The following is a 13908-nucleotide window of genomic DNA, read 5'->3' as shown; positions in this document are numbered from 1 at the left end:
ATATAAGGGGGAAATTTTCTTTTTACAACATTGGGACTTCTAATGCATGAACATGAAATGTCTCCTATTTATTTATGTGGTCTTCAATTTCTCTATACAAAGTTTTGTAGTGTTCAGTGTACAAGTATTACATTTCTTTTCTTATGCCTATTCCTGTGTTTTATTCTTTTGAATGGAATTATTGTCTTAATTTCATTTTTGAACTGTTCTTTGATAGCATATAGAAATATAATATTGTATGTTGATCTTATATCCAGAAAACTTACTGAACTCCTTTGTGATTACAGTTGTATATTTTTATTATTGTTGATTCGGTAGGATTTTCTACATAAAGGATCATGTCATCTGCAAATAAAGACAGATTTACTTTTTTTGTAACTGGATACATCTATCTATCCATCCATCTATCCATTTTCATTGTGCTTTATTGTGCTGACTGGCTTCTCCAGTAAAATGTTGAGCAAATGTGGCAAGAGTAGTATCCCCACCTTATCCCCAGTTTTAAAGGAAAACATAGAGTCTAATATTATTAAGTGTGGTATTAGCCATAAGTTTTCAATATATACCCTTTATCAAGTTGAAGTTCCCTTCTCTATCTAGTTTGCTGAGACTTTTTATCATAAGTGTATTTTGAGTTTTGTCAAATGCTTACTCTGTATCTATTGAGATAATCATTAGTTCTTCCTTCTTCATTCTAGTAATAGAATTAACATTTGCTAAATTAATTGATATCCAAATGTTAAGCCAACCCTTGCATTCTTGGTATAAATTCTGTATGACCAAAATCCATTTGTCTTTAAAAAAAAATCTTTCTGGGCTTGATATTTGGCTTGAGATTTTTGCATCTATGTTCAAGAGAGATGTCATTTTATGGTTTTTGATTCCTATAATGACTTTGTTTGCCTTTGGTATTAGAGTAGTACTGGTTAGGGAATAAATTTGGATGTGTTGTCTCATTCTGTTTTCTGAGAGAGATTAAAGCATTAGTCTTATTTTTTCTTTAAATATTTGATAGGATTTAATCAGGAAATCTTTCTATGCCTGGATTTTTCTTTGTAGAAAGACTTGTAATTAGTAATCAGTTTTCTTACTTGTTACAGGTCAATTCGAATGTCCTTTTTCTTGTGTCAGTTTTAATAATTTGTGTCAGCTTAGATAATTCTCTCTTATCTAAGTAGTACATAATCTTTGGTGTAGGATATTTCATAGAGTTTTCCTACATTCCTTTTATTTTTTGTCAGATAGGAGATGACACTTCCTCTTTCATTACTGATTTTAGTATTTGTATCTTCTATTTTTGGTCTGTCTAGGTGAAGATTTGTCCATTTTGTTGATTACAAACTCTTCCAACTCTTCCTAATTTTTTCTAGACCTCCTTCCAATGTGGAGCTAGCTAAACTGAATTGTATTAGTGCAGCTAATGTTTGTGATGCTGAAACTCTGCTTTGCATATTTGCATGGGGTGAGATGGGGTCACTGAGACTAACAGAAAGTGAGAGGACATACAGCTCACTATGAACTGGTTCTCAGGTTGCTTGATTGGGCTACAAATGAGCTATTTTTTTTTATTACCCCCTCCCCGCTTCTCCCCCACCCCACCCCAAATGAAGGAGATCTGCTGTTGTTGCCCAGGCTGGAGTGCAATAGCGCCATCTTGGCTCACTGCAACCTCTGCCTTCTGGGTTCAAGCGATTCTCCTGACTCAACCTCCCAAATAGCTGGCATTACAAGTGCATGCCACCACGCCCATCTAATTTTTGTGTTTTTGGTAGAGATGGGGTTTCACCATGTTGGGCAGGCTGGTCTCCAACTCCTGACCTCAGGTGTCCGCCCCACCTCGGCCTCCCAAAGTGCTGGGATTACAGGCATGAGCCAGCATGCCCAGCCTATACCACTCTTATGGTACCAAAAAGTATTAATTATGAAGTCTCCTCATTTTTTTATTTTTTTATACAGTTTTTATATAGTTCATACATTTATTCTCTAAATTTATTAATACAATGTGATTCATTGTTAGTTACCAACTTTGATACTTTTTTCAATACAATGTGATTCGTTGTTAGTTACCAACTTTGATACTTTTTTCTCAGTTGATACATTTCTCTTTTGATTAATTCTGTCTACTCAATATTTTGTTTGAAGGTAAATCACAATTTCCAATCATTCTCTTTACAAGTCTTCCACATCTGTGTACTAATTTTAGTTTCTCCTTTAATCACATAAATACTTGTCAACTAAGAGGTAAAGCCCTCTGCAACCATTTCTTAAATAGCCTCTCTAAACATGTTCTGATACTTTCTCTACCAAAATTTCCAAGCATTTCTCCACCAGTAGCAGATACTTTGAGAGAACCTACAGATTGTATGTCTTGAAAATATTAATTGTACTGACAAAATTGCCCAAAATGGGAGAGATCTGTATAAATTTTATAAAATATGATACTATTATATATAAATTTTGTAAATACATATAATGAAAGTATATATAATATATAAATTATGTAATTTTATGATATACTATGTAAATATATTATATATAAATTATAGGCTGGGCGCGGTGGCTCACGCTTGTAATCCCAGCACTTTGGGAGGCCGAGGCGGGCGGATCACGAGGTCAGGAGATCGAGACCACGGTGAAACCCCGTCTCTACTAAAAATACAAAAAAATTAGCCGGGCGTAGTGGCGGGCGCCTGTAGTCCCAGCTACTCGGAGAGGCTGAGGCAGGAGAATGGCGTGAACCTGGGAGGCGGAGCTTGCAGTGAGCCGAGAGCACGCCACTGCACTCCAGCCTGGGCGACAGAGCAAGACTCCGTCTCAAAAAAAAAAAAAAATTATATAAATACATATAAGTATATATTATATATAGATTATATAATTTTATAATAATATACTATATCAGCATATACTGGGGTATCAAGATGTATTAAGTATAAAAGACAACATAAACAAGATGATCAATTTCTAACACAAGAAGTGTTTTAAGTTAGAAATTTAGAGCTAGAATAAACTTTAAGTCATCAAATCCACTTAGATAAACTTTAAATCAATCCAAAAATGTTCTGCCACCCACAAGCGTAACTCCTTTGTGAAAATGCAGTTGGTTACCTAAAACCAAACTCAAAGTAATAATGGTTCATTTTAATTCATTCTAATAAGATAATTTGTATAACTCAGAATTATCCCCAAATGGAATAAATCAATTTATCACCAGAAATATTCAGTCAGAGGCTGGAAGGGCATCAGTCAGAAAGACTGTAGGATAAATTTCTATGCTGGAAGGGTTGTTGGACTTAATGACATTTAAGGTTCATTCAATGTCAGAATTGAATATTTTTTAGTAAATTTAAGCTGAACCCTGCTTCCTTTCCTGACACTTGGGTGTGTGGGAACTGTCCTCTATCAGAGGTAGAACATACCCAGTTATGGCTCCTGAATATAGGAGAGATGACATGGTAATAGTAAAAAGCAAAGAAGACTAACCAAGGAGCCAGAACACCTGCATTATTCCATGTCACCTCTCTGGACCTCAGTTGTCTCATTATGAACATGGAAATAATAACAAGACTAGTAATTATATCTGCTTGATTTTGTTTTTGAGGCTATTATCAAAAACCTTTAAAATCATAAAATGGAGTTTAAAAATAGGAGATTATAATTATACAACTTTTCTCAAAAGTCAGTTCAATGGCAAATATGATTTGTGGCTATTAAACTTATCTGCAGGGGTCCAGTCTTCCAAGAAGCAACAAGACCATCTTCCCATATTAAATAATAAACCTGTAATCCCTCAAATCCCATAAATTCTGGGCCTATGAAACATAGTGCTTCAGCTAATGCACAGATTATATTTGTCCAAGCAGAATCATCAACAGGGGAAGGCCACTTTCACTAGCTGATGCAATCTACTGTTGGCTTATTTTCTGAAATTTCTCCAAAACATCTGTAAAAGTAATAAACCAATTATAGGAGCCATCTGGAACACAGCAGAGATTATTTTTTAAATTTTACTCTGAATAACTGGCACTGTCATAGATAACATATAACAAGAATCAAGATATTAAGAAAGCCGTTATCACTAAGGGAGGGATGACAGAGACTTGTTTAAAGAAATTGTGATTGCTCTTTACCAAGTAAGGTGGAATCACATGACGATCCACTGCTGAAACAGGCTGAACATCCATCTTCACTCCTTCCTGAGTCTTAAGTCAGGACTCTCAGCTCATTCTTTATGGGAAGCAGGTCAGTAATGGATAGCTGATGACTATTCAGACACCCTCAGCAAATTACTCATGCCCTTAGGACCCAGGACTCATTAATAAAAATAGTGACTTTTTACCATAAATCAACCCACATCAGCACAGAATATTCAAGAAACACAACAAGAGGAAGTCTTCAAGGCTCAATCAAACAACCCATGCCAGTTCCAACACAAACTTCACCTACCCAATGGCATAGCTGGTCCAGAAAAGACAACTAGATACAGAGCTGAAACTCATTATCCCCCCGAAGTGGGAAAAAGAAAAAAAATGTAAAATCCACAACCCAGAATCTGTCCCCTTTAATCCCAGGACCTGTTCTACCTGTCTACTCTGTCTAGGTTCAATCAAGTCACAATGAAATTGGGTGGTTTAGTGCAAGGGTTTTGGAGTCTGGCAGCCCTGTGCTGAATCTCATGGATGCTACTTTGTAGATTTCAAATCACTGGAAAGCATGTTAACTCTCTAGGCCTCAGTTTTCTCATCTGTAAAATGAGGATTCTTAAGGCCGGGCGCCGTAGCTCACGCCTGTAATCCCAGCACTTTGGGAGGCCGAGGCGGGCAGATCACAAGGTCAGGAGATCGAGACCATCCCGGCTAATATGGTGAAATCCCGTCTCTACTAAAAATACAAAAAATTAGCCGGGCGAGGTGGCAGGCGCCTGTAGTCCCAGCTACGCGGGAGGCTGAGGCAGGAGAACGGCGTGAACCCTGGGGGACGGAGCCTGCAGTGAGCCGAGATCGTGCCACTGCACTCCGGCCTGGGTGAAAGAGCGAGACTCCTTCTCAAAAAAAAAAAAAAAAAATGAGGATTCTTAAAGAAAAATAATCATATTTTAGATATGAGATTATTCATAAAAAGGCCATTAGTAAAGCAGCGGGCCAATGGTAGTTCTTACTAGGAGCTCTGTTTCTCCTCTCCTCCTCCCCTTCTTCCCTCCTCTCCCTCATAAATTAACATTAGCATTATTGTTTTGTAGTTTGATTATATCATTATATCCTGATGACTGTCTAATTCCACTGAAACAAAATTGCAAATTATTCCTCCCTTGACATTTTCTCTCCAAAATATGTAAATACACAATTATTATAAAAGTTATGAAGTAATCAATACAAAATAAGGAAGAAACAAATAATCTCTTTATTTTCCCTAGGCCACTGAGAAAGTCCCAGGCCTAGCAGATGGTTCTAGGCCTGACTCCGTTTCTTACATTTCATCTGGTCTTAAATAGTTATTGAATAGTCTTAAGCTCAGTTTTTCTATCTATAAACTGGTGAAACAAAATGTGTTTTTTCACCTTCAGGATATTTTTTTGAGTGTTAAAAACTTATGGAAACATTCTTTGTAACTTAAAAATGTTCTTCCATGTTCATAGTCTTCGATGCAGAAATCTTTTTGCTATTATTCTAAAAATATATTTTTAAAAAGCATGAAGCCATGAATTCAAAGATATAAACTGTCTTTTAGAATAACAAATATAGCCAGGCATGGTGGCTCATATCTGTAATCCCAGCTATTCTGGAGGCTGAGGTGAGAGGATCACTTTAGGCCAGGAGTTCAAGACAAGCCTGGGTAACGTAGTGAGACCACACCTCTAAAAAAAAGAAAAAAATTAACCAGACATTGTAGCAAATGCCTGTAGTCCTAGCTGCTTGGGAGGCTAAGGCTGGAAGATTGCTTGAGTCCAGGAATTTGAGGCTGCAATGAGTTATGATCACACCATTGTACTCCAGCTTGGGAGACAAGTGACAAAGTGAGACTCTATCTCTAGGGGAAAAAAAAAGATTTTATAAAAGTAATAAATAATTGTAATAAAAAAGTTCAATAATTTATTTAATATCTTAATTTATTTTAGATAAGCATGATGAAATATATAACCAATAAAAGCATATTTTTGTGTTCTCTATGAGTAAAGGCTCATGATTAAAATGTTGGATTAAAATGGGGGACAAAGGTATTACTCTTCAAAAATAATAAAATGTTATGTAAATGGGCAAATATTAATAAGGTATGCTTAAAAAAGAAAGTTATATTAGTCATAAGATTTTTTGCTATAAAAGTGAAGGACTAAATTAAATTTTAGTGTTACTTGTTATTTAAGAATGTTATGTGTGCATGACTGATTGACTCATTAGCCATGTGACTCAATCTCCAGTCATCCGTCCCCTGCGACCAGACTGATATCACATGACTCAAAGACCCAGCATTCTAATCACATAGTTGATCTTTATGGCATGATCTGAGTCATACTGTTAACATGAATGAAGTAATGTGGTCTCAGGGGGCCACCATAAATAACAAAGACACAGCTATGACTTGGGAACTTTCAAGAATTTAAAGGTTACCTCCCAAGAACCAGAGATAAAGGCAAGCTGAATTATTTTTTATAGAAGATCTCGACTTAAAATCACAAAGTTGCCAGAATTGCAGTCCCTGATGTATCTCCCTGTAAATCTGATGCTCTTTCTACTGAAATAGTCAATGACAAATTTTGCTGTCATCAGACTCACTTAAGAAACCTTTTAAAAAGTACAAGTTGCTGTACCTTACTCTTAGAGACAGAGACTCAGCTAAGGCCTGAGCATTAGTAGCTTTTAAAGACCTACATGATTTTAATGCTCAGCCCAGGAGAAAAAGCATTGCACTCAACCAGAATGACATTATGTAGCCTAAACTCTAAAAATGATGCATATCCATCAGAAAGAATATTCAGTAGGTTACAATTTATAGCTGGCAACTTGGAATATGAACACTTCCTAACAAAAATGTTTCCCACCTAAAAAGACAAGTAATAAGCAACTTGATTCAACTTCACAAGATGAGATCTACCTTATGTCATCAGACTCTCATATCAACAATATTTGCAAATAACAGTAACAGTACATACATATTACACATTTTAGCTCATAGTGGGTTTTTATATCCACCATACTGCTTAAGAATCACAACAAAACATAGGTATTTTATGAGAAAATGAGACAACTTGATCCTAGAATGATCCACGTGACTTACCCAAGATCACACAGCAAATTAGTGTCTCAGTCCGGTACTCATTTGATTATTCTACTCTAATTTGCTCCAATGGCATTGTAACTTTGTGGCACCTCTTCAAAATGAAATGAAAGATTAAGAATTCACAGGGAACTACTGAGCGAGATAAAAAAAAAAAAAAATAGATATAATCACTTTCCTATGACGCATTCCTAAAGTTCCGATGAGAAATACAACCCAACCAGCATTGCCATAGTTATCCTTCCAAATAAAATATTTATATTCAAAATGCATGCTTCTTAGCTTTATTTCTTCCTGAACTGCTTGCTAAGCACATTAACATGCATTTTACCCAAATGTAATGAATGATACACTTAGACCATCAGCAGGGGAAATCATCATTAAAATTAATTCAAGTGCAAGAAAACAATTAGCCAGTAGCTTTTTGACCAAACTGCACTATTTGGTCTAGGCTCCCAGTATGTCCTCTCAGAATAAACAACTTCAGGGAGGCAACTACACAGATTACAGGGCAGAGTGAGAAATCAAACTAGTGCCTGGAAACGTTATCAAGGAACAACAGATGTTTGCTTGTGAGCTGGGGTTATTGGCTTTAACTCACAGAGGAAAATAATCTTTAGAAATCAGGCAAGCCCAGTGTTATCAGTCACTCTTGTGGAATCTTTGCACACTGGAAAACCAGCCAGGTGTGAAAGCCATCTCCATTCTGTGTGAGATGGCTGGGAGGGACTGGCTCGTTCCTCTTTGTGGCCTTTTGTTGGTAACTTACTCTTTCTAAATCTCTTCTGAAAAATAGGGTTGTAGTACAGGGATACTCAAGTAGTCTTCTGCACTGGGCAATGTGGGCATTGGTAATTTAAGAGGGAGAAGGAGAGAATAAAATGTTCCTAAATTTTTGAAATGGCTTTTTTAACATTTAAAAACAATGAAGTTTTTAAAAGAGTTTTTTTTTGTTTTTGTTTTTGTTTTTGTTTTTCTTTTGAGACAGAGTCTCACTCTCACCCAGGCTGGAGTGCAGTGGTGCGATCTGGGTTCACTGCAAGCTCTGCCTCCCGGGTTCACGCCATTCTCCTACCTCAGCCTCCTGAGTAGCTGGGACTACAGACGCCTACCACCACGCCCGGCTAATTTTTTTTTTTTTTTTTTGTATTTTTAGTAGAGACGGGATTTCACCATGTTTGCCAGGATGATCTCAATCTCCTGACTTCGTGATCTGCCCACCTCAGCCTCCCAAAGTGCTGGGATTACAGGCGTGAGCCACCGCACCCAGCCAAGAGAAGTTTTAAGTCTCCCAAAACATTAATGATAAACTGCATTTTATTCTTCAAAACAATTGTATGTTTTATTCTTCAAACTAAGTATTTATGGCAAATACACAGATATGGGTTCAAATCCTTGTAGCTACTTACTCGTGTGTGTTTGCATACACGTTTTAAAATTAGCTTCTTTTCTTTTTAGTAAAAGCTAAAAGTAAATAGAAAAGAATATTGGGACATCTCACCAACTGGAGGCTGCAGCATTAAGGTGTCTCAGTTCTTCTTGGTGGGCTCAGTGGAGCTTATGTAAAGGAGGCATGCCTGCATGCTCATCTCCTTGAGGATAGTCTTGTTGAGGTAACCGGTTGAGATAAGCCTTGTTAAATTTACCACTAGAGGCTCACACACCCAAAAGTGGTAAATAGACCACTCCAGCACCCTGAACATTGCCAGTTCCATGGATTTGTGTGACACTCAAGCTGTGATAGATGCATCAACATTGTCTATACCTCTGTTCATGTATTCTGAGAGTGATAAATTACTTAAGCTAATGTGGATAAGCTTGATCATTTGCATTCACTCTGACAACTCAGACAAGCACTTGTCCATAACCACTGCCAATCTGCAATATATGAATGTTTTGACTGTGTTATAAAATTCCCAAAAGAAACAATATAATTGGTCTAGCTGGGGCAAAAATATCTTCTTTATTCCAATCCACAATTACCACATATGACAACGTAGAACACAAATATAGTTGATGCCCTGTCCTTCCTCAGCCTTTCCAAGGACCTGGGGTCATCAGGACTTGGGCAGGTATCTTAAAAAACCTTGACCACAATTAATAACTTTCTCCCTGTGCCAGTTTCTTTATAGAAATGGAGACAATCACACCTATTTTCTGCCATATCTACTTTATTTTCATAGTGTCCTAATCTGCTGTACATTCATACTGGGATACAGGCCCCCCACCAACCGGCTAATTTTGTATTTTTTTTTTGTAGAGACTTCCCCGGTCTCGACTCTTGACGCCTCCCAAAGTGCTGGGATTACAAGCGTGAGCCACCGTGCCTGGCCTCTGCTGTACATTTTATTTACTTATTAATATAAATATTCTATGTTTTTCTCCAATGGAATGTAAGCTTTGTGAGAGGACAGGTGCTTGATTTCCTCACCGCTAAATCCCCAGTGTCTTACAAAATCTTTGGCACAAAGTAGATTCTCAATAAATATGTGTTGAAAGGTTATGAAGTGATTTAGTGTTGTGAAGATGAAATGAGATAAGCTAAGCAAAGTATTTGCCATTATGTAAGATGAGCAATAAATAGTGGCTATCAATGTTCTTGTATTTAACATTTTCAAAATATCATATTCCATTACGAAATAGCAGAAACAGTTAACACTTATTAAAGATCTATTAGGTATCATGCACTGTTCTAAACATGTTATATGAATTAACACATTTAGTTCTCACCACAGCCTTATGAGGTAAGTAGGTAGAATGTTATCTTCATTTTCTAAGCGTGGAAACTTCAGTTATGCAATTTGCCAAGGTCACTCAGCTACCAGGTGGCAGTGCTGGGATTCAAATTAGGCAGTTTATATTTAGATCCACGATGCTTTCCCAAAGCCAAGACTGCAGAAAGTAGATGGACAAGGGGTAGACAAGACTGAGTGGGTAAATTTTTTTTTTGTTTTTGTTTGAGATGAGTTTTTTGTTTTTGTTTAAGATGAGTCTCACTCTGTTGCCCAGGCTGGAGTGCAGCGACATGATCTCGGCTCAAGGCAACTTCTACCTCCCAGGTTCAAGTGATTCTCCTCCCTCAGCCTCCTGAGCAGCTAATTTTTGTATTTTTAGTACAGACATGTGCATGCCACCACATCCAGCTAATTTTTGTATTTTTAGTACAGACAGGGTTTTACCATATTGGCCAGGCTGGTCTCGAACTCCTGACCTCATGATCCACCCGCCTCGGCCTCTCAAAGTGCTGGGATTTCAGATGTCAGCCACCGCGCCCAGCCTTGGGTGAAATTTTTAGGGTTAAAACAGGTGGGATCCTGTACCCAAAATAACAGCAATAAAAAGGCAACAACAAAACATGGTAAAGGGAACTTCAGAATATACTCCATGGAAGAAAAAAGATTGAAAGAACGTTATGTATTTCTACTGCTATGGTTGAATGAAAAAATAAAAAACAAGATTTAAAAGATTATATGTATATAATGTGATCCCATTTAAAAAACAGAATTTTGAAAGGTTCATTAACATTATTTTAATTTGAAAGACCTACAATTCCGTTAAAGTCCAGTTCAGTTTTATGTGTTATTTTTGTTTGTATCAACTTCCTGTAGGAATTCCAATTCAACTATCTAAGCCAATATATTGAAATCTTATATCCTCACAGATAATGAATAAGAATGAAACAGGCTGATTATTGTATAAGGGGACTGGTGGGAACTGTAGAAAACTGAAAAATGTACACCCATAAGGGCTTTTTAGCTACAGGTGATAATTACAGGAATTCAAGGTCACTAGTGCCAGATCTCCTACTTTTCAAAATATGATAATAATCTATACTTTTAATGAAGCTGATTTTAAATAAAAGTAACTAATTAATATGATACAAATACTACATGAGCTATAAGAAAAAAGCTATCAGGCAAATTTATTCAACTTTGGTTAGTTTTTTGCTCCAATGAGTCATAGATTCCTTGAGAACAGAAAATTGTCTTCTGCTTCAACTTTCCCTACAGTCTCTACCACCATGTGGGGTTCACCTCAGGCCCCTGGGAAAACTCACAGACAAGTCACAGATTGGCTGTCCCCAAGCTAAAACAAAGCAGAGCCATGATAGCTACCAAAAGTGAATAAATCAATCGTGCCTCATCCTTGCATTCTGCCTTTAGCAATAGGACCAGTTGGCATTCAGACTCCCCTCCTTGTAATCTGACCACTGAGCAGAAAATTATTTTGTCCCCATACTCCACTCTCTGCCTGACCCTCCATAGCTGTAAGATATTATTATCTACTTGACCACACTCAAACTGCTAAGAACCTAAAAAAACATGGCTTTCTGATAGGTGGTGTTTCTTTTTTTAAATGGTAGTAGGCATTACACTGGGAGCAAAGGAACTATTGAAAACGTCTATTGGAAAAGAAAAATGGGAAACAGATTAGCTCATAAACACTGGTGAGAGCACAGATTAGGAATGGCTTAAGGGAGAGCAGTCCAGCACTACATATTAAAATGTAAAACATAGACCTTCTAACGCAGTGAAGTAAAAAAATAAATCAGAATAGAACACAAGACTCTGTTCTGAAAGGATCCCTGTTCTATCATTCTAAAAGAATGACAGGAGTTGTTTACAAGAGTAAGGTTAGATAGGAAACTTAGAAAAGAGAAAACGAGCACTGAGAGCTGAGGTGGCTTTAATGGGGTTACCAATAGTACAAGAAAGCAAATGCAATCAATTGAGTACTAGATTCTGGGCATTGCGAATTCAATCTTTGCAATCACACTGAGATGTTCATTCCACAGAAGAGAAAACAAGGCTTGGAAAGTTATGATTTTCCATTGATTCTCTGGCATAAATATGACGAGCTGCAAAAGCCCATGGCAGAAATGTCAGTGAGTCTCCATAGGAGTAGGGCATTAAACACTGCCTTTAGAATGATCCTATCTGAATTCCAAAATTGTAGTTGAATTCTGGAAAAGACCCTCAGGTGTTCTGATTAGCCATCCCCTCTTTCTCCTATGAGAACTCCTAAATTTTAATTAAATTAAAACGATCATTCTGAGTCCAATGCTAGTGTTCTTTGCATCATTAGCAGTAGACACAGGAGTTGGCAAATCATTTGACTGTACTTATGAAAACTCATCATTTCATTTCGTAATGCAGATATGTATCCATTTTCATTAGTATGTCCACTAACCATGGGCAAGAAAGAATAAACACAAGGGTAATCGATCATCTTGTCAGGTTCAACAAACACCATATTGATGTGCTAACAGTCTCTAATGAAGACAGAAAATGTTGTAAATTATTTGATTCATGAATACATGTATTCAGCAATTATTTATTTGGAAATTATTCCCTAGTCAGGCTGCCTGATCTCAGTATGTAGATTTAAAGATGAATGAGACATGGCCTCTCTGGCCCTAGCTGAGCTCATCAAGTAGAGATGAGGCAGAGGGAAAGTAGGAATAGAGTGTTTTGGGAAATTGAAGCTATCTCTGCCAGAGGTGGGCCTGAGGGCCACACACACTTATCATGGAGAACTTACCCTACTCTGGGATGCTGGAGTACACACTAGCTCTTTTAAACTCCATAATTATCCTGTGAATTAGGTACCATTTTACCCTATTTTCCAGCTCAGAAAGATTAAACTCAGACCTCAAGTTTTCTAAGGCCACACAGTTGAAAGAAGTAAAAATACACTAATTAACAATAAAACATTTATTTAAAGTCACTTTTGATCACATATAATACCAATATTTCAAAAATACTTAGTCCTAAAGGAGTTTAGGAGATTATATATTACTGTAATATTAAAATATCACCAGGTGCTGTTACAGACTCCCAGATTTCAGTGGCTGAGCACAGTAGTTTATTTCTTATCCTGCGTAATCACTTAAATGAGTTTCTTTTGGGCCAGTAACTTCCATGAAGCTCAGTCTTCAATATTATGAGTCCACCCTCAGATTCTAAGTGTTCTCTGATAATCATTTATATCCTGAGAGGATTTGGATATTCATGTGAGACAAAACAATGGGCGAGTCCTGGGAATAATAACACATTTTACTTCTTCCCCTTTTCCGTTGGCCAGAACTTAGCCACATGACCACATCTAATAGCAATGAGTCCGCAACATGCAGATGAACTATGTGCCTAAGTGGTAGAAGAAATGTATTTGATTCATTGTGATGAACACATAAAAGTTTCTGCCATCATAAAGTTATATATAATATATATACTCATATATTTATGTATTTTTATAAATATATGTATACCTATGTAAGTATTATACATTTATATACATGTATATGTGTGTATATATGTATATATACACATCAACCTGAAGTAGCTGTATGACCTATATGATTTCCAAGTCATTATTACTTTTTCCTCAGCTTTTTCCTCACAAAGATATAGAAAAGATAAAATTAACACCCATACCTACCTACCACATTCGTCTGGGGTTACTTAGTCCAAACCATGGCTAGTGTCCACAGTGAGGAAATGGTTTTGTCAAGCATGTGTCTCTCATTTCTCTATTCCAAAAGTGTGATATAGAGATTTCTTTATTTATATTGGTAGTGATCCTGTTTGACTTACAGTTCTGCCCAAAAATCTGTTAATTAAGCCCAGCTCTTGAATACCC

Source organism: Hylobates moloch, unplaced genomic scaffold (assembly GCF_009828535.3).
Source record: "Hylobates moloch isolate HMO894 unplaced genomic scaffold, HMol_V3 SCAFFOLD_3, whole genome shotgun sequence".
Taxonomy (NCBI): domain Eukaryota; kingdom Metazoa; phylum Chordata; class Mammalia; order Primates; family Hylobatidae; genus Hylobates; species Hylobates moloch.
Note: the sequence above shows the minus strand (reverse complement) of the source record.